The sequence below is a fragment of the Syngnathus acus genome, chromosome 13 (genome assembly GCF_901709675.1).
Source record: "Syngnathus acus chromosome 13, fSynAcu1.2, whole genome shotgun sequence".
In the NCBI taxonomy this organism is placed as follows: Eukaryota; Metazoa; Chordata; class Actinopteri; order Syngnathiformes; family Syngnathidae; genus Syngnathus; species Syngnathus acus.
Window position 1 is genome coordinate 16,024,384 of NC_051098.1, and position 21,637 is coordinate 16,046,020.

The 21,637-nt window shown below is 43.4% G+C and overlaps 1 long non-coding RNA gene across 1 annotated transcript in view; it reads left to right on the plus strand.

Moving 5' to 3' along the window:
• The window catches only part of LOC119132343, a 28,172-nt gene that overhangs the window by 3,805 nt on the left and 2,730 nt on the right, over positions 1–21,637 (plus strand). The window contains exon 3 of the long non-coding RNA XR_005099846.1: positions 20,994–21,132. This is a non-coding gene — a long non-coding RNA (uncharacterized LOC119132343). The remainder of the gene's footprint in view (positions 1–20,993; positions 21,133–21,637) is intronic.

Consider the following 21,637-nt stretch of genomic DNA (forward strand, 5'->3'; position numbering starts at 1 on the left):
CAAAGCCCGCCCTAATCCTCCCCATCGATCGCCCTGAGAATTTCCCTTCCCGGCGCAGCGGGCGCCGCTCGCCGCCATTCGCGCGCGCGCCTGGGCCGTGAGCTCTTTTCATTTGGAGACAAAATGGGCGCAGGCACATTACCTGCGTCCTCTCTCATCTTCTTCACGCTGCTTGACGAGGCGGTTAGAGAGGGCGGGCGGCGTGTTGCTCGGCTCTTTCTTCAATTCACTCGGACGTGACTGGTCTTCCTGTAAACAGTTTTCTCCAACACCACTTAGGCTGCATCACTGGGATTTGTTGTGGAGTGTACACCAAATTACACCGTGCGCTGCAATTTGCTACCATCCCGTTTTGGTGTTTTTACTCACAAGGGGACCAAATGAAGTTATCTAAAGTGTCCTTTTTTTTTGTTGTTGAAATAGTTAGCTTGGATAAATTACAGCTCACCTGCCATCCTAATGAAGATAGAGAAAGCATTTTGGTTTTCCAAACTACTTTGTATGACTTTTGCTTGTTTAAGCCAACTAATGATCAAATTCTTTCGATGAAAATGCAAAATGTGGTCAATTTATTTGGCGGGCCAATGTTGACACTAATACTTTGGCTAGTTAGCATGTTTGTGCTAATGATGCTAACTACTACTAACACTTTATTGCGAAACTATTTGTGTTGGCGGATGAAGTAAATAAAAACATCACAATGTGTTTACCGATTATGATTCAAATGACAAAAGTGAGAAGAAAATGCAGCCGGCCGTCATTTTTTTCCGTTTTATCTAGTTCAAATGGCTCCAGCGCTAAAACGTCTACAAATGAGCAATAGCGTCTCCAAACGGAGGTAATTACACTTATTACCCTTTTTGTCCCCTCATGGGATAAGGGAGTCATTTATTTCTCTAAACTAGCAAAGTATACGCCACGCTCGGCGATTAATTGGGGTTGGCCACTATTTGAAGAAAGGCTGTAATCAAATAGTAGTTGTGTTTTATGCTTTGTATTCAGTCTTGAGCATGCATTTTGTTACAGCTGCGATTGTTTTGAAAGTGCCCCATAAATATATTTGAGCTTCACAGTGGTAGTAGCGCGCAGCTGAGACGCAACATGAGCATGCATCATTACTAGAATCCTCCTGGGAAGAGCCCCCAACCAACAGTCTATCCTGTGTAACATACTTGGTCATCATTTATTTATTTACAAGGCGAGCTCAGCCGCCTCTCTTTTGTGTGTGTGTGTGTGTGTGTGTGTGTCTTTTACCGCCAGAGTGGATGTGTTTCTTCCTTCTATGTTTTCTGTCTGTTTATGAACAACACGGATTGGGAACAATAGATGATTAAACCTCATACGTTATTAACACGTTGGCTGCGCTGCCGGCATGCTAAGTAACCGTTGGGGTTGATCCCAGGAAGGCGGAGTGGAGCCTCCAAAATTGAATGTCTTGGAGTTTGTCAAAATGTCAAGTTTGACCAGAATTTTGCTTTAATGTTCGAAGTCCTGTTTTAATCCGACACTTTTTGTTTATTCAATGTTGGCAAGTGTTATAATCGGCGGCGATGATGGCCACTAGTCATGTGGATGACTTAAGACAAGTCAGAAGAAGAGTTCCATAACATTAGTGGGTGATTTTAACAAAGTGATTTGAATGAAATTATAGAAGAATAATTTCCAGCTGCATTTTGAACTGATGATCTTCAAAATACACACACAACCATTTAAGTTGGTCATACTCAAGCTTTCATAGGACTTTTTTTTTTTACAAGACTTTTTTTATTGGAGGCTCTGAGCTTTTGTCACTTAGTGCTGATTTACTTTAGGCAAACAACACAGGCAATAAGCAGACATAAAAAAACAAAGGCCGTTTAACCAATATAATAATAATAATAGTAATAATAATAGTAATAATAATGATGATGATAATAATAATGGTGAACTGCAATATAGCAGGGAACACTATAAACTGTAATTTGTTTCATCCCTACATACAGTCTATTCCAAATCTCAATGGAACATTTTGCTTTGAAGGTCAAGCAAATCAATAGAGTAAAAAAGAGCTTAGCACATTTCTGAATTGGCCCTAGAGTTGGAAAGTTATTTTTTCTAATCTAACCAAGCCCGCCCAGCTAAAGCTCCTCAGTCCATCATCCTCAAGCGCCCTTCGTTTATTTTTTACCTGCACAGAACACACAGTCGGCTTTCACCCCCTCAGTCCTAGCCCTCCATACTTCACTGCTCTTTCCCTCAGCCCTCCCCCTTTCCCCGACTCTGCTCCCCTCCTCTCATGTCCCCCCCCAGCCCTCTGCCCCCCTCCCTCCTCTGCCGCTTTCTCTTTATTAATTTATTGGGTTGTTATTCTCCTTGCCTGGCTCCGCTAATGAAGGCGGGATGCAGATGAGGGCGAAGGTCGTCTCCGTAGCGATCGACCCCGTCGCCCCGCAGCATGGCACTCTGACTGGCATGGGTCAGTGGCAGCTGTCAATCAAAACACGCACACATTCACCTGAGCAGGCATACGTGCGTTTTTTTATAGTTGGCCACAATTTGCGCCATCGTTTTCTGTTCCTTAAAACTTAAGCAGAGTTACGGAACACATCAAGTGCAGCATCACTTCCTTTCAAATGACCTTCATAGGTGGGAAAGTAAAGTTTACAGTCATCAATTTTTGTACAGCATACCCATCTATCACCTGTCAAGTCAACATGATGCAACACGGCAGACGTCAAGTCAACTCGTAAAGTATCTTACATAAAACATTTTGCACATCCATCAGGGAAGGATCCATCATCCTGCCCGTTGCGTTGGTTTAATTAATAAAGTGGCCAGAGGGTTTTCGACGCTTAACTATTTCGTATTTTTTTTATTATTAGATGAATTATACTCACACTGCTGGATCCCTGACTTAGATTCTGGGCCACCGACAGGTAAAATCCCTCACTAATCCACTGAAAAGTCATCACGACTGAATATATTTCTCAAAAGCCACTTGATGAGTTTTGTAATTCTCCTGATTTGAAATGTTGAAAATGGAAAGGTTTTCTGTAAATAACTCTGGGGGAAAACGAATTCCCTGTGCTTCATTTTGTATGCAAATTAAGAGATGTTAGCACACAAAGTCTTGTTAAACAAGAGCACAATAAGCCTCGTTTAGCATTTAGCACAAAGGTCTCCAGCGCAGAATCACAGCTTTCGATTCGTCTTTGTGTCTGTCTCTTTGTTCTCCCGTCAGTGCGTGTGTCTACCTGCTGCCCAAATTACGTTTTTATCGCTCCAGCAATGTAGCAAAGTTAGCTAGTCTATACTGAATAATCGATTAATTCTGTCGTTCTCGGTCTCGCCACTCGTTAGCATTGTACTAAATGTTAATAGCATGCTAGTTCCCAGTTCAGGCTTTTTGTATGTCCATTTGTAGCTTCCTTCTGTCCATCAATGAAATTAGTTTTACATTTGTCCAACAAGCTACCAAGTTTGGCTGTACTGGATGTATGTCCATCTTTCCGTCTGTCCGCCCTTCAAACTAGTTTTCTATCCGTCTAGCACGCTTGGAAGTTTAGCTAGCACTGTATGTAGCATGTGCTCATTGTGTGAAGGCGATGGCCTTCACACATATGTTATTCTACACCATTCTCTATTATTATTATTATTATTATTCTTCTATTTTATTCTCCACACTTTTTTGACACGCTTCTTCTTCCACAAAATTCATCCGATTCACTCCATTCCACTTTTCACGTATTCCAAATATTCACGACACGAGCGCTTCCATTTTTCTCGTTCCGAAAATTTTCCGTTTTCGCAAAATTCCCAGAATTCCGACAAATTTTTCCCCATTCATTCTTAATGTCACATTCGACATTTCACAAAATTTCGTTTTTCACCTCTCATTTCTACATTTTTCAACCGATTCAACCCATTCCAACTTTCAACTGTTCAACCTTTTGCCTACCTATTCCACAACTTCCCACTTACCAAAAACTCCACATCTTTTATTTTGAAATTCAACCAAAATTCTCTAAAATTCCGTTTTTCTACTCTAATTTCTACATTTTTCAACCGATTCAACCCATTCCAACTTTCAACTGTTCATCTTTTGCCTACCTATTCCACAACTTCCCACTTACCAAAAACTTCACATCTTTTATTTTGAAATTCAACCAAAATTCTCTAAAATTCCGTTTTTCTACTCTAATTTCTACATTTTTCAACCGATTCAACCCATTCCAACTTTCAACTGTTCATCTTTTGCCTACCTATTCCACAACTTCCCACTTACCAAAAACTTCACATCTTTTATTTTGAAATTCAACCAAAATTCTCTAAAATTCCGTTTTTCTACTCTAATTTCTACATTTTTCAACCGATTCAACCCATTCCAACTTTCAACTGTTCATCTTTTGCCTACCTATTCCACAACTTCCCACTTCCCAAAAACTTCACATCTTTTATTTTGAAATTCACACCCAATTCTCCAATATTCCCTTTTTCCCTTCTCATTTCTACATTTTTCAACCGATTCAACCCATTCCAACTTTCAACTGTTCATTATCTTTCTACCTATTCCACAACTTACCAAAAACTTCACATCTTTTATTTTGAAATTCACACCCAATTCCTTTTCCCTTCTCATTTCTACATTTTTCAACCGATTCAACCCATTCCAACTTTCAACTGTTCATCATTTTTCTACCTATTCCACAACTTCCCACTTACCAAAAACTTCACATCTTTTATTTTGAAATTCACACCCAATTCCTTTTTCCCTTCTCATTTCTACATTTTTCAACCGATTCAACCCATTCCAACTTTCAACTGTTCATCTTTTGCCTACCTATTCCACAACTTCCCACTTACCAAAAACTTCACATCTTTTATTTTGAAATTCAACACAAATTCTCCAAAATTTCTACATTTCTCAAGTAATTCAACACGTTTCAACGTCATTCGGCAGCATTCCCCGAAGAAGTGATTCATACATTTCGCCTTCACACGCAATTTCTCCAGAAATTGCACATTCTAGTTCCATTTACAGTGGCGACAAAAGTTAAAACACTATTGTAATTCCAGGTTTTTGTGATATAAAAATGAAATAAACATAAATCACTTGACTACAATACAACCCAATAACTTTAAAAAAATAAAACACAGCCCACTGGGTCAGTAACTGAGCTTTTTTTTAGCGCTAACAATGCTAATTGAGTATGCTTATATTGTACTCCGGCACACTTTTGGGTCAGCTGAGCTCGTGTACGTTTGCTAACAGGCCGTGTGTGTGTTTAATGTGTTCAGGCCATAATAACCTTGTAGGTCAGCTTTAGGACTAAGTAATTACTTGGGAGGGTCGTGACAAGTCAAGAAATAAGCACTTCACCTGGCTTTTATGCACAGACTGTTTGTTGTTTAGCATATTAGTGCTCTCGCCTCTTCATCGTCATCTCTTTTGCAGCCTCCGTGCGTGTGCGTGTGTGTGTGTGTGTTTATACAAAAATTCTTGTATCCATGTTGCGCTTTGTGTACATGTCAGTATTGCTCACAGTTTATTGTGCTGGATGTATTTATGGACTCTGACATGTTCACGAGTCTTCACCTGCGCACACACACACGCACACACACACACACACACACACACACACACACACACACACACACACACACACACACACACACACACACACACACACACACACACACATCTCTATTAGCAGTTTCATAGTGTTAACAGTGTGATGCCATGTGTGAACCTTCCCACCTTTACCTCATATCTATGCAAAGCTGGGGTCTTGTCAATCAGTCACCTTGGTGACACGGAGCCCCACCTCCCCAATTAGAGCTGACAGGGCAGGATTAGGAGGGGGGCGGGCCCCCGCCGACCTGCCTACGTGTCAATCATGAGCCGGGCATCGGCGCGCCTGTTTACTGTCAGATCCCATCTCCGTCTGTCAGACTGCTGGCAAGCGTCGCCCAGGGAAGTGAAGCGGCGGCGGCGGCGGCGGCGGGGAGGAGGAGGTGGAGGAGATCTGATCGGAATTAACTATGCCTCTCCCTACAGAGCGGCCGTGCTTTTAATTCATGAAAGGCACGAGAGGGAGAGTGGTTGAGGGAGGAGAGCGTTTAAAACCCAGAGCAGGGCCTTCTTTAGAAGTTTTCACACTGATGTTCCGTCTCTCCTTGACAATCACTTTTGCGCGCTGGCTGACTCTCCCTCCTGTTGTTGCGCCCGTTCTCTCTTTTCCACGACCTGCTTCCCACACGCCTTACACTCGCCAGCATCATCAAACCTCTCACTGAACTTGTTATTCCTCTCAATTTAGTTTTTTTTTTTTTCCTTTTTAACTCTGCCAAGTCAGGAAGTGTTAAGTCCAGATGTGTCATCTTTGATTGCTTATTAGGGTGACGCAAAAACTTCATGCAATTTCCATTAAATTAGGGTGGCGTTAAGTTACCCAATTAGATTTTGAGATTTATTGTCTTGATATAAAGAAATCAATTTGGTATGGTGTCGTCATTAGAAAATAATTTTGCCGCACAAAATTAGAAGCAGTCATAAGTGTTGGGTATTTGGCAATCAATCCAAAAGGTAAATAAAATACAAAAACACAATATACGTACCATCACACAATTATTAAATGTATTCATTTGGATGGTGGACAGGCAAACTTTTTCTTTCTTTCTTTTTTTTAGGACTTTGTTTTCTGTTTTTGTCAATTGTGCAAGTCCATGAACCACGAAAGCGGCCATACAAACAATATAAACAAATAAATACTGTATTTTCCCCATTTTTTGTTCAACCTTGGTGGAGGAGGTCTGCGTGCCGAGTGTTGTTATACATTTAAATTGCGCTAATATGTATTTGTCACAGCGTTAAGGTCAGTGTTTATTTGTGCACGTCTCCGTCTGTGTTTCAGTACGTGTCTGGAGAAGAGGTTAGTGCGTGCACAGTGTGTGAATACATAATGCTGTTTAGCCCTCAGTCCGTGTCATGTGTTCAGGGTTCACAGTGTGTGTGCGTGTGTGTGTGTGTCTGTGTGCGCGCGCGCGTATCACCGGCCCTGAGGTCCCTGGCGTGTTTGCATTTCTTCTCTTTTGGGGTCCGTGGCGCCGGCCTCACTTTGACCCCGGTGCCCCCACTCTAATCCTTTAGCAAATTAGGGGTTGTGTGTTTCTGAGGGGGGTGTTTGGGGTCTGGGCCAAGCCATGGCTCTGGGATTAGAGAAGGGAAGGTCTCAGGCTTGTGGAGGATGAAGTGGAAGGAAACAAAAGATAGTGGTGGAGGGAAAGCTGAACGGTATTGTCAGCATTCTTGCCGGCTGCCAATGCTCATGTGGGATATCTCATTAACTCCAAGCAAGACGGTTGTATTTTTCCGTCCTTTATGTTTGTAGGATCAAAATTTAATTACCAGATTTCCAAAAAAGCTCCATTGTTATTTTTATATAAGTGACGTTTACTATTTCTATTGTGGTTTATTTTGGAGTTTATGGTTAGCTGTCAATTTTGCTTCTGCTGTGTATTGCATGTGTTCTATGTTGATGATGCAACCTTCATCGTAGTTCTGGCAAAAAAAAAAGTCAAGAGTGGAAATGCACACAACACAGTGAAAATGCAATCGTGCCTCAAGAGGCGATCAAGTGACATACACTACCGTTCAAAAGTTTGGGGTCACAAAATTGTTTGGGTGACCCCAAACTTTTGAACGGTAGTGTAAATATTATTATAATAAAATATTATGAATTAAATATTATAAATTATATCTTATATTTGTATAAGATTATAAAAAATCTATGAATATAAGTATACATATATATTATAAGATTTTTTACACAGAAGATTATATATATAATCTATAAATAATTATCTAAATGAATATATACACTACCGTTCAAAAGTTTGGGGTCACCCAAACAATTTTGTGACCCCAAACTTTTGAACGGTAGTGTATATTCTTTGTCCTCTGCAAAGAATGACAATTTATTATGGCTGATCTTGTATAGATTAGCGCACCTTGGCCTTTTTTTAATTTTAATTTTGCGAATAATTACTGTCCTGCTCTATTATACAAAAAAAACTGATTAGGAACTTTCGCATGTGCTCCTGCATGCCTTTAACTTTTTGATGTTGGATTATTCCAAGTTGCTGTTTACTTCTACTGTGCAAGGTTGCGGTTATCATGAATAACTGGCAAGAGGAGCCGTCGCATTGATTTGATGGTGTGTACATTGCTAGCATACATTGAGTGAGTTTTTTTTTTTTTAACTCTAATGATTACAGCGGTGTCTTGAGATACGAGCGACTCCACATTTCTTTTGTTTTGCTTTTTGAAGTCAACTCAGCTGACCTCACAACAAGCAATAGTTTGCCTTTTGGTTTTAATTTGTCACTTTGGAATGACTACTATGCAGATGAATATGTCTTTGGTACGTGTTTCATTTGATCCACCAGAGTGTCACGCTAGCGTAATGAACGAATAACCAGGGAGCGTTTTGCTCGGCCATATGCGCCGCTGACAAGCCAAATGCGCACGCCGTCACGTCCGCTGATTGCCGCGCGTTTGCAGCAGGTGTCGGTTGCCGGGGAAATGTGGGCGGAACATGTTTGCGCGTGTTTGCATTAGAGATGCATGGCGTGTTTGTTGTCTGAGAGGCGGCTCAGGTGTCTGTTAATGTCTGCCGAACGACCTCGCTGCAGGGAACGGGCTATCGGGCTGAGAGGGAGCCTATCATGTTAATTACTTTACACACACGCCGACAAGCGCGCATACGCGTGCACGCACGCACGCACGCACGCGCCGAGAAATCACTCATCTTTCTTTCATTTTGTCATTCCTCCGCATTCTCTCTGTTTGAAGGTCTCGCACGTCAATTCCCCTCTGCGTTCAAGAAAGATTGTTTTATATTCTAATCAATTCAAGTCGGTCCTGTGAAATTAATTGACATTCATTCAGTGATTCCGGATCCCTCCGAGGCTGCTTTTGTTTCCGCCTGTCAGCGAGCTGCAAGTTAGATTGGGCTAAATGTTTTGTCATCTGGCACTCCCGGGTAAGCCCCACTCCAAAGCGTGAGCCTGAGGTCAGCTTAACCTCCTCACAATCCTGTCTTTACCACTCATGATCGAGAGAAGGCGCGAGGCGGGGAGATAACGTCCTGGGCCGAGCGCCATCGTTCCTCTGTGACAGCCTTCTAATGTCTCTGAAACAAGATATTGCCAGATAGTCAAACCCACGAAAAGTTGGCTATTTTTTTTTCAAAACTCATTCAAAATTCCATGCATGAGGCCAGAATTGAAGCGATAATATTTTGGCAAAATCAATTGCTCGTGTCAGATTAGTCGTTGCTCAGTCCTCCTGTTGGGCAATATCTGAATTTCAACGTGACGGTGACCAATCACGACTCACCTGTTTTCTGAGTTTGGTCATGTGACATTTGCAAGCATTTGCAAGCAACTGTGATGTCATTTCCAAAATGGCCGCCTTCGGAGATGGATGAACTGACCGTGCTGCTCGGTCATTGGTTAACGCTACGTCACATGATTTATGGATGCCATGTTGTTTACCAGGGTCAGAATTTCTGCTGCGTTTATAGCAGATGCCTGATGGTCAGTTTTTGGTTGGCCATATTGTTTGTGTTGCTGTAGCCTGTTCCACCTGTCCTGGACTCGTATGACTGATGCGACTGATATGATTATTAGGAATGTTAAACTTCGATGATCTTTTTCTTTTAAAAGCCAGTTTTCAGTTGGAAAGATGATGTGGCGGGGATGGGGGGGGGGGGGCGCTATTGGCCTGGGCAGGTAGACGCTGTTAGTTAAATGATGCTGGCGTGCACAAGAGGGATCGCTTTGGGAAGTTGTCATCCATCATGGTTTTAGAATGACTCAAAGCAGCACTCTGCTTGGAGGGTTATGGTCTGGGATCCATGATTGATGCGAGCGGGATGGGTGTTTTGCTGCCGAGAGTGCGAAAGAGATTGCGTGTGCGCGAGCGTGTGTGTGTGTGTGTGTGTGTCTGTGTGTGCGCGAGTGTCTGCGGGCATGTGCGTGAGCCAATGAAATGAGCCGGTTGTTAGTGTTGCGGGAGCTTCTCAAAGTGACTCTAATCTGATGACAACAATCGTTTCTATGTAGGACAAATATCTATACTCATTTCCATGTAGATGACGCTCCATTCGACCATAAAACCAGTCTTGCTGTATCAACAATTCCCTAATCATTTTAATTGACAGTTTTAATTAATAGTAGGTTTATTGTTGTAGCCTTAGAAGTGTAGAGCTGCACTGCTTTTGAGATGGATTCTAATCCATTCAAGTTTGTGCAGGACTCTGGCTGTGCTCTGGCCTGGCCACCTACTGAGAGGCAAAGATGCTAATAACGAGGCTACCGTGCATGCTCTTGATGAAATTTTCGAGTTAAGCTACTTTCAGCCACCTGAATGTGTTCATTTGAGATGCGGCCTTTAGTTGTTCAAGTAGCGACGACGCAGCCCGATGATTAACTGAAGCCGGAAATACTATTTAACGGGCTTAATGAAGTGTCAGTGAGTGTAAATCGCAATTCATTCTAATGGCGAGGTAATTCAATGTGCTTCAACATAATTAAAACTACAGCATTTAAGAGGTAAAGACATTTAAAAGCAGAGGAGCTAACAGAATGCAGAGACAGCGCAAGAATATAGTTTTAAAAATGTTTGGAAAGACCTTCATCATAGATATGGGGAGCATACAGTATTTATTAACCTGGATTTAAACACATTTCTACTTCATACATAACATCTAAATGCTGATTCACCATGTTTGTTTTGAACATCCATTCAGTTTTGTGCAGGTATACCTAATATAATGGCTGATGAGCCTTAAATGTATTTCATTTTTTATTATTTTTTATTATTTTTTATTTTATTTTAGTGTCACTATAGGTCGCTGGCAGAGAAAGACGTTTATGAATAAATAATTTTCCGACCAATGAAGTCAAATTGGATCATTCCAGGGCTTACCCGATGAAATCTCACTGCACATTAATTGCGTATCACCGACTTAAATAAAGCGCGCACACATGCGGATGCAAAAAAAAAAAAGTGCCTGGACGTACCATATTGTATTTCTTTAAGCTGAGGCATTTAGCCTGCCTTTGCCTCTCTCACTCATCCATTTTCCTTCCGCACGCTTCACCTCAGTTCATTCTTAAGTTAGTCTGATCCCAATATTCAGGAAAGATCATGGAGAGGACCCAATACCGATCGATGTCCAATTAGCAAGGCGCCGCAGCCCGCAGGGGTGGAGGCACGGGGCTAACAAGAGGTGAAGTTTAGAAGAGAAGAGGAGCAAAGGAAAGGAAGCAAGGCGGAGTGGAAGAATGCAATGTCTACGAGTGGGTGTGGGCAAAGAGTGGGTGAGGGGTGTTTTGGTCCGAGGAGGTGGGGGTGTTAGATGCTCAATCAAGCTACGCGAGGACAGTGTAATTAATCCATTGAAGATGTCTGATTGCAGATGACTTTGGGAATACCAGAATGGTGTGGCTGGGCCGGCCGGAGGGGGCCGGCAACAAGATGGATGCAAGGGTGCGGGGGGAGGAAACGCGGAAGGGCAAACAGAGGGAGAGGCGATGATGAATTGAGACAGGGGTGATACAGTACCTTTTAAATGAGAAGGATGAGTTTCGGGCACAATGAAACAAAAATAGTTGATTATGTCCGGGTTAAGTCCGACAATCGCTCACAGTGTGAGAGGAGATAAAAACCTCCTCCTGATAGCGCATTTACATGAAGAGAAAAAGCCTCATTTGCTAAAACACTCCCATGAGATGAACTGGTTGTTCAGTGCTGACTCCGTCCGTAGTAGGGGCAAGCAGGGAAGTGCCCCACCCAATTCAGCTGATCATTTTTTTTCTTTCTCCGTTATACATTTGATCAGAGGTGACTTTGACTTGAGTTGATGAGTTTAAATAAGACTAATTTAATTGGCATTTATGAAATTGCAATTGACTTGAACTTTTTTTGTGTTAAGGGTAAGGAGCCATGTGGGGACGAACCAAGAATATATCAGGGGGTCGGCAAAAAGAAAAAAATCGTAAATACCCAAAAGTCAATTATCTGGCCTAGCACTTGAGGGGTGGGAGCATATTTCAGGGGGGACAGTGCCCCATGCGGCCCCCCTCTAGCTCCACCAGTGACAATACAGCAATACTCATCAGCATATTTTTTAATATCCTTTTCAAGATGACTAATATTGATGGAATTTATAGCAACAGCCTTTTTGTGTTCGACATCAAATCAACATTTAAAATGTGTTGATGTATTTTACTCCCCCTGGTGGCCAAGGACAACGTGTTGCAAAAATGTCATGCCTCTGTGCTTTCAAGGCACCATTAGCTGGCTTTTATTTAATAGTCTATTAATTAGTGGCAATGCATTTTGTCTCTGAGAGATGCCGTCTTCCGTTAGCTCAAGCGAGTAGCCTGCTATTTACTGGATACCCCCCCCCCCCCCCCCACGCCTCAGCCATGCTAAACCGGTATGATCTAATTCAATTTGATAAAGCAGCAGTCATCAGAGCATTATGTTGATACCCACCGCGCTTACTTGCTGACTTTGTTCCACGGCGATCCAGTGATGTCACAAAGTGTTTCCTGGCGCACGGGCGTGATTCGCTTTGAGGCCGACAGACAGTGAATTAAATGTGGTCAAGGCGCTAACGTGTACGCCGTGTTCACAGGCGGCAAGCGGCAAAGTGCTGACAAAGGTTGAATCCTCTGCATGATTGACTTCTTTCATGGCACAGAAGAGACAGACTGGACTTGACACGCCGGAAAAGTGTTTGTGGCTCAAAGCTGTGCAGGGAGAAAAAAAAAAAGTCAAAGTGCATGAAGTCTGAAAGTGGCCAGACAGCGCCGCGCACTTTTGTAGTCTTAACCCTTTTTTGGTTGAGTTTTCAAGCCTGTCACTGCTTCTTCTGTTCTGCTTCTTGTGACAGAGTCTAAAGAATTGTGATGTATTGCAGGAGATATGACGCCATATTTGCTATTCAGGATCTTGCAATCGTGCAGAAAAAAAATCGCACCAAATGCTTTTTCCCTTTGTTGTATTTTCCATGTGTTGAAGAAATACCGGCACTAAATTCATCTTGCAATCATTGCACATGCAGAAGGACACCGATAAATAGAACGGTTCCAATGAACGACAATTAAATGACCGTGATAGCTTTTGTGTAACATTCAGAGGTCAGCAGACACTTGGGATCGTCTCTGTTGAGGCCTCCCCCGGCCTCTCACCTGAAACTATAAAATGGTGATTATTCCAGCGAACCTGACCCTTTTATGGATATAAAGCTCGTTTAAGTCTGAAGGTCACATTGGAAAGGCTTGATATTCATTTCCTGTGTGGAGGATGGAGCCCAAATCGTGCAGGCATAGGAGAACAAAAAGAGTCATGGTTATCACATTTCAAAAGACAGTGCAGGTGTATCTCAAATTTGAGGTTTGCTACTCTGTATAACAGTGTTTCATTCGCTGAATAAGCAAGTGAAAGTGAACACTGTGATTATTAACGCAAAGACTTCATAAATATGGAAGCATGCTTTTAATGGTTTATTAAAATCACCATGGTAACGGTTTCAATTGACTAATCCCTCAAGTTTTGCTCTCAAACGGTGGAGCAACACATGTAGACAGACAATATTACAATACAGGCATTCGTTATTCTGTGCAAAAATGGACTAATATTGAAAAGTATTTCTGATCATATTTTAATTTTGTTTTAATATTTTATCAGTTGTGCTTTTTTATTTCTTTATTTGTAGTTTCAGTTTTGCAGTTTTAAAAAAAAATAACTTTTAACTCCCACCTCTCAAACAGTTTCTCCGTATTGACCAGCAATACATGTATGTTTGTGCTTGCCCCCCCCGTAGGTGGGTTGGGCGCTGGGTTCTTAATGAAAAAGACAGCGGCCGGCACAATAGAAAATTAGTGGCGGGAGAGATAAACAAGCACGATGCTGCTCTGACAGCGAGATGGGGGAGATACAAGAGGAAAACGTCCCGGGTGGAGAAAAACGGTGACAGGCGGCGGCGGCAAAGGAAAGGGGCCGGCAAGGGGGGGGGCTGTTGGATGTCGAGCGGGCGAGCGCAAAGCGAGAGCGAGACAGGCACAGACAGACAGAGCGAGAGATAGACAGTGACAGAGGGAGAGATAGACGAGCTGCGCGAGGATGCAGAGAGTGTCCCCCCTCTGTCGGCTGCTGCCAGAGGCAAACAGACAGCCTCTCCGCTGGTGGAATGCTAATGCAACAAGCTGCTCCTCGCTCTTCTTCTTTACCTGCCTTTAAGCCCCCTGCCCCCGCCCCGCCCCTCCCCTCTTTGCTGCAACTTTACACACAAGACCCGTATGGAAGCTTCACGTTAATAATGGAGTGTCGGGCCCGTCTGAGGAGGTGCGGTCGCCACAAATTAAATAGTACGGCAAAAAATGTCTGGCTGCCAGTAGAGTCGGTGATTTAGACATTTTGAGAAATTAATTCAATTTGACTAATTAAAATGTAGACTGTTATTTAAAAAATGATCTAAACACGCGCTTACCATGCTGCTGAATTTTTTATTATTCTTATATATTTTTATTATATATTATTATTTTGTGATTTAGTTTTTTTAATTTAATTTATTTGATTTGATTTACTCGTGAGTCTTGAGTGCTCTCTCAAGTCCAAAAAGTGACATCATGTGTGAGTGCAGCCGAAGCGACCGGGATCACCGTGATGAGTAGGGGCCAAGCGCGGGTCAATCAGCGAGCCTTTCGGTCTCTGTCACAGTCCCGATGGCCTTTGACCCCATTGGTGGAGCCGCGACGCGACAAGGAGGCGCACGCCACTTGGCCGCCGACAATAAATGTCTCCCTCTTTATCGTGCGGAAGGCTTGTTCACTTCCGTCACGTTAGGACGCTGCCCGTGTGAGCGCTGCCGTTGTTTTTGCCTCCCGGACGGTGCCCGTCATCCCTTCTTCGTTTCAGACAGGACATAACCTTGGGTGGTCCCCTTCCAAAATCATCATCCATCCATCCATCCTTCCTTCCTTCCCATCTATATCCGTCTGTCTGTCTGCACGGAGATGGCAGCCTCTGAGAAATGGCGGCCCGTTCTGAAGAAGTGTGTGTGATCCATTTAGATAGGGGCGAGGCTTTTCCTCCGCACACACATACAGTAAAACACACACATTGGGGCATGATCAAAAACTTGAGTGGCACACACTCACACACACGCACACGCATTACACACTAAGTACAAGACACGCAAACCATCTCAGACGTTCTTCCCAAAACTTACGTGACACAGACGCACACAAGTAAAACAGTTACAAAACATGACAGAGGCGGGCAAGCTTATGAACACACACATACACACACACATAGAACAACACACATACGCAGCACATGCTCACAAACACGTTTGCGCCCACGATACTAAGAAACAAAACTGTCTATTTTTTGAAAACACACACACACACACACACACACACTGGCAAGCACACACTGCAGTCTCTTGCCACGCACTCGCTTGGCTTGACAAGTCATCTCAGATAAGCTGTGAGTGACAGGTCGGGAGTGTTGACTCCGCTTGATATCTCTGTCTCCTCCTTATTGCGTATTATTTGTTTAATCAGATTGATATCGCTTCCTTTCTAAAACACAGACAATTCATTCCAAGCGGGGGGCGATTTGTTTTTTTCTCCCCCTCTTATTTCCCCCTCCCAACCATTCATCTTGACGTTTCTCCCCTTTGTGTCATTGCGCTTGTTAATTTCCCCGCCACCTTCTTCTATCTGCGTTCAAACACATTGCGGCGCCTCGGCTCCGTCATCTTGTGGGAATCTTGTCGTGCTTTTTTGGCAGCGGATGTATGCTCAAGCTATATTTTGAGGATTCAGGCCTTGTATACTCGCTCACTTACACCCCCCCCCCCTCCCTATCCCCTGGCCTTCCCGCGCTTCATTCCTCTTATTTCTTATCTACTTTCTTCTCCCACTTGCACCTCCATGTCATTGCAAAATCTCTCCTGTCTTGTTCTCCCTCACTCCGGTGTCTCTGTCTGTTTCTTTTCGCTCTTGGCTCTCTATGCACCGCCCCCCCCACCCCCACCCCGCCAACCCCTTGTGGTGCACCGTGTCGTGTCCCTAATTTATTTATAATTAGTGCTCTTTGTCGGGATGCGCGGGGAATGTTAAAGTACATGCTACCTCACTCTGGGTACAAATGTGCTGGTGTTCTTCCATCCTTCACGCCTATAGCCCCCCCCCATCTCTTCTCCCGCCCGCTTCCGAGTGACACGGCCGCTGGGATGGACGAGCCCTTCGACTGCAAGCCCACACCAAAGACTGGCTTGTTTACATTATAAAAAGCTCCTAAAAGTCTCTGAATTCCTTGATATAACAAGCTGCAAGCGGATTTTTCCGCTTTTCATAATTCGTTGCAAATTAGCGTCTACACTTGCTGAATAATTCATACTTTTGGGAGAAATTAAGACTTAAAATACAGTGGGGCTTCGCGAATCAAACGCAATCTGTTGTGTGACGCCTGCTACACTTCCAATTTGTTGTAATTTCACCACGCATCTTCCCTAAGGGATCAATTATAATTGAAATCATCTGTTCCAGAGTCAAACCGTGACCATCAAAAGTCTTTATTTGGAGTGCAAGAGGGTGTGCAAACTTATGCAACCAGGTTATCTCAGTCAGTTTTGGTTTTCAAGAAGTTGTACAGGTCATTTTAGTCAGTCTTAAATTGCAAATAAAACTGTAAGCTAAAGTTTAAGTTACCGCACATCTCGTTAAAATTTGAGATCATTAGAGAACGGATCGGCTACGACATTGGACTACAAAATAGTGTCATATTTTTTGGAACACTCTGTATTTGCAATAACAACGCAGCCAGGAGAGAGACGTGTGTACTGCTTGCTGTCCTCTCACAAATGAAGTTTCAGTTTCCATTCGAGGGTTCCATGGGAATTCAACCTGGGGGATTTTGAAAGTATTTAACTGGCAAATGAAAAAAAAATCTGGTGTTTTGTCATAAGCAAAAAATTAAAGTTAAAATAAAAAAAGGAAGAAAGCCTGTAGTAAAAAAAAAAAAGTGTATGTTGGTAAATTTGTAAATCTGGTACCACTGGTTATTTTTGTCAGGATTATGTGAAAAATAATTCAATCGAATTTTTTCAATACGAGCCAACTTCTAATTTTGTTCGGACCTGTTGACGTTGAAATGAACATAGTCGTGTTCACGCCCACAACGGCGCAAAATTTCCATTTCAAACTACACCAAGCAGCATGTGTCTGCGAAATACCAAAGCAAAGTCTAACCTGCCCATGCGCAGCTTTAGACCACAACTGGTCACAAAAACACAGCCCCAAATGGACCGGTCGCCATCCAATCGCCACCTCGCGTATTCACGGCGAGTTTCTAACACCCTGATTGACACTCGCTGGGATGCATACACACACATTGTCAGCGGCGCTCATGTGTGCAGCGCCCCGATCCAAAACAGAATAACAAGATGGGCCGACACGTAATCTGAAAGTGTAATTTATGAAAGCTCCTGTTGAATTTGCAGTTCTCCCCCTCCTCCAAAATTGGCAGTGAGTAAACCCCCCCCCTGAAAAAAAAAGACATTTTCCTTATCACACCACATTAATGTCAACCTTGTCGTCACACATAACGCACATGTGGGCGCTGACAGCTTTCCCACTGCATCTGCGCGCATGCGTGTGTGCACATGTGTGTGTGTGCACATGTGTGTGTGTGCGCACATGCACATGTGTGTGTGTGTGTGTGTGATCAGCCGGGAAGAGCTTTTGTCCTTGGGCTTGAGAGGGCACCTGGCTCCTCTTTCCCGAGCTTTGTGATCTCCGGCTTGCGTCTCTATCCCTTCTCGATCTGTCTCTTCCTCTTTTCCTCTCAACTCGGATCCCTTCATCCGCCCCCCCCTTCCAAAATCCACCTCGCCGCCTCCCCACCCAGCTCACGTTCTCCCTCTCCTCTGCCCAAGGCGATGCCGTCCTGCAGGCTTTGATCAGGAGGCCAGGGACGAGAGAGGAAGTGGGTCAGAAAGTTGTTCTGGAGACTGCAGGAGAACAAGGCTGGAATATCGAGTAGGTGAGGATGGGGTAATATATAGCGGGAAAGGGGGTGAGATAGTTTGTTGGGGCGAGGGGGGGGTGAGGTTTTGAAAAAAAAAAAAAATCCAGAGGGGTGGGGAAGCGAGTAACGGGGAAGCTAGGTGAAACGGGGCGACGGGAGCTAGCTGAACTAAGCGAGCAGAAGGAGATAAAAAGAAAGTGAAGTGAGCAACAGGATGAGATAGAGGAGAAAGACGTGGGAAAGGAGAAGTGTCTTCATTTGGCGAGCTGGAAGAGGAGGAGGAGAGAAGGCATTTGTCTTCAGCGCCACGCTCGGCATTTAAACAACGGGTCGGAGGATAAGGCCTCGTTTTAACTATGCTGCACATTGCGCGACGGACGCATCGTGTCCACGGCGATGTGTGCGTACGCGCTCGTGTCCCCGCAGTATAGCATTTTATTGAAGCTCTTTGTTTTTTTTGAAAGATCATTAAGATGCATACTTTATTAATATTCAGATCAAACCATTAATATTCACCGGGTGTTTTGGCTCTCCTTGTGTCGTCAGCTCACCTGGGACTGGGGAGTGCAGGTGGGGGGATAGTGGGAAGAATGGGGAGGGGCGGGGCCAAAGTAAGAGTTTAGGGGGCAAATGAAGGAGGAGAAAGATACCAGGAAGGGAGGTGAGCGACAAAGTGGCAACAATGGAGATGATTTGGAGGTGTGGGGGGGGAGCAGGAGGTACAGTGGAGGTCCTGCGAGAGGTTTGCGGATGGGGGGGCAGCGGTTTTTGTGATCTGGCTGTGCAGGGGTGACGGAGGGGGGGGGCACCAGTGGGACTGCAGGGGTGAGTCGGGTGAGTTTTTTTTTTTTTTTTTAAAGGATGCAGGGAAGCAGATGAGCTTTTGTTGTGGAATAATTGGACCAATGGGAGGATAGACATAAACACACACACACGCACGGACGCACAAAGTACAACAAATCATATAGTACACACACGCGTTCGTATATGCGCTCATTTGCATTGCTGTTTGGGAATAAATCTGCAAATGTAGAGTCCAAAGTTAAAGTAATATTGCATATTAGACGGTGACATGCATGTTAATTGTGTTATCTGGACACACATAGATTGTTGAATGCATGCATCACACACGTGGAATATTTAAGGACATTCACAATTGTACTTATTCTTCTATTAATATCGAATTAATCTAATCCGACTGATTTCCTTTGTGATTTTTCCCAGTGAGGAAAGGTAATGAAAAACAAGTTTTATTATAGAGGTGCTGTTTGGTTATTGGAAATAATAATAATGATAATGGGTGTAAAATGATGAAAATATGTTGAATTAATTTTCTCATTTTCAGGGTTAGACCTGCATCACTTATCAAATGTTGCCATCAAAACAAGCAATTATAAGCAAATCATTAATACGTTGAATTAGTCATTCATCAGTTGGGCTCCTGTTTGTATTTGAGCATTTTTATTTCAAACCTATCTTCATATGTAGCTCTGACTTTAATTTACAAGTTAAATGAAATTGCATTCATGTATTTCCAACAGTCTCTAATTTTCATTTCACAGTCTTGGATATGAACTCCTCTGATTGGTTGAGCTGACATTGGCTCGGCGTGTTCACACGTTAAAGGAGGAGGACGAATGTCGGACGTGATGAGAAATTAATTTTAAAAAAACATCCCCGCTGAAGGCCTCGATCTGAAATTCCGCTCCTGCCACTGTTTACTTTAACATTTCATAAACATTAGAATTGAATGAAACGCATTTGAGCGGCGTTGCCAAAAAAAAAAGTGATTAGCATAATTGCTTCCACGTGATATTTAAATGTAAATTATTACTAATCACTTCTTGAAAACCTGTACAAATCCCTCTCATATGGTTTAGGTGATGAATCCTCGCATCTCCTTGCCACCAATATCCATATAGACACACACACACACGCATGGACAGACACACACGCACACACACGTGCAGAGATACACGTGCACAAAAGCAGGCAGCAAATTAAAGTGGTAATTACTTCTAAGCTAGGAAGGTGAAGGATTGTATGGCAGGGAGCAATGGGTCACTTCTGAATAGAGAATAACGGAGCAGGCAGACAGTGTGAAACGCAGATATGCATCTCAATGAAATATGGAGGAGCGTATTCAACAGACAGCAAAATGGCTCTTTAATGGCTACGCGCCCTCAAAGAATTGTCTGATACATTTAGAATATTATCTCCTCTTACGGCATCATTAAAAGAACCTTTTGTACTCGCTGCCATCGTGTGCGTCCGCAGTCAGGATCCAACAATGTTATTCTAAATAAGAATACTATCAAGGTGACTACAATGGAATTCGTTCTCTTGTTTCTTTCATGCTAAAGTGAGAAAAAAATTGATTTGAGTATTAGAGCATCACTGATGTGATGATGGTTTCAAAAGACTTCCCAAAAAAAGCGGATCTGCTAGGACACACGATGATGACCACTACAAATTCTCCATCTTAATGCTAAGACACAATACAAAACACCACACGGGAGCTAACAAAACTAGCATTGATGTTGTGGTGTTACTACAAATATTGGAACATAAATGGTGATGCAACACAGGTAGTCAGACAAAATAAATGTGACTGTTTTTATTACACTGCCCCCTAGTGGCCCAGGCACGCACATTAGTATTAGCCATGTAATGGAAAAATCTTATAATAATTCAAAGTACCATTAGTTTTTTAATGAGAATGATTACATACAAATATTCAGTTTAACATAAAAAAAAAAATGAATTGGGAATCATTTCCTGCAGTGTGAATTTAGCCCTGAAATTGTCCGGTCTGAGTTCCCATACCTCTTCCTATCTAGTTTTGAACTCCACTTTGTCTTGACATGAATTATAATCTACCTGTAATATTATTTGACAGGAATCCAAAACTGTGTGGGGAATACGGGATGTCTACTCAACCCGCAGTCCACATGTCCTTGTTCCTGACAGCGCCGGAAACTCCCACTTGCTTGTCACATCCTGCCCCCTGTTGGAGCAACGAGTGCTAGTTTGCTCAAGTTAGTGACCCCCCCTAACACACACACGCACCCCACCTACACACACACACTTTCCTCCCTCTATTAGAAAGACACATATTCCCTGCAAGTCTGCGTCAAGGACAAATGGGGAAGACTTGGAGGACAAACATGCTCACACACTCTCTGTGAGTGTCTGTGTACTTGGAATGCAGACAGAACGAGACGGCGCGCACACACATGCACATGCACCATCGCGACAATCCTGAAAGGCTTTTGCGCCTTCTGTGAGAAAAGCAACACGTTGTCAGTCTGTTTCATTGCTGCGTTGTCGTGCGTGTGCGTGCGTGTTCAGAGGGGCTCACTGGGGCTGGTTGACGACCTCATTCAGCCCCCCTCCCTCCCTCCCCTCTCGCCGGGCCGCGGCTGACAAGTCCCACAATGAGGCGGGAGGGAGGTTGTCGTACAAAACCCTCTGAATGCGTCTTCATTTGCCTGAACTTTTCACACGTCTTTTCCCTTTTGTCGCCGGCCGGCCGGCCCGCCC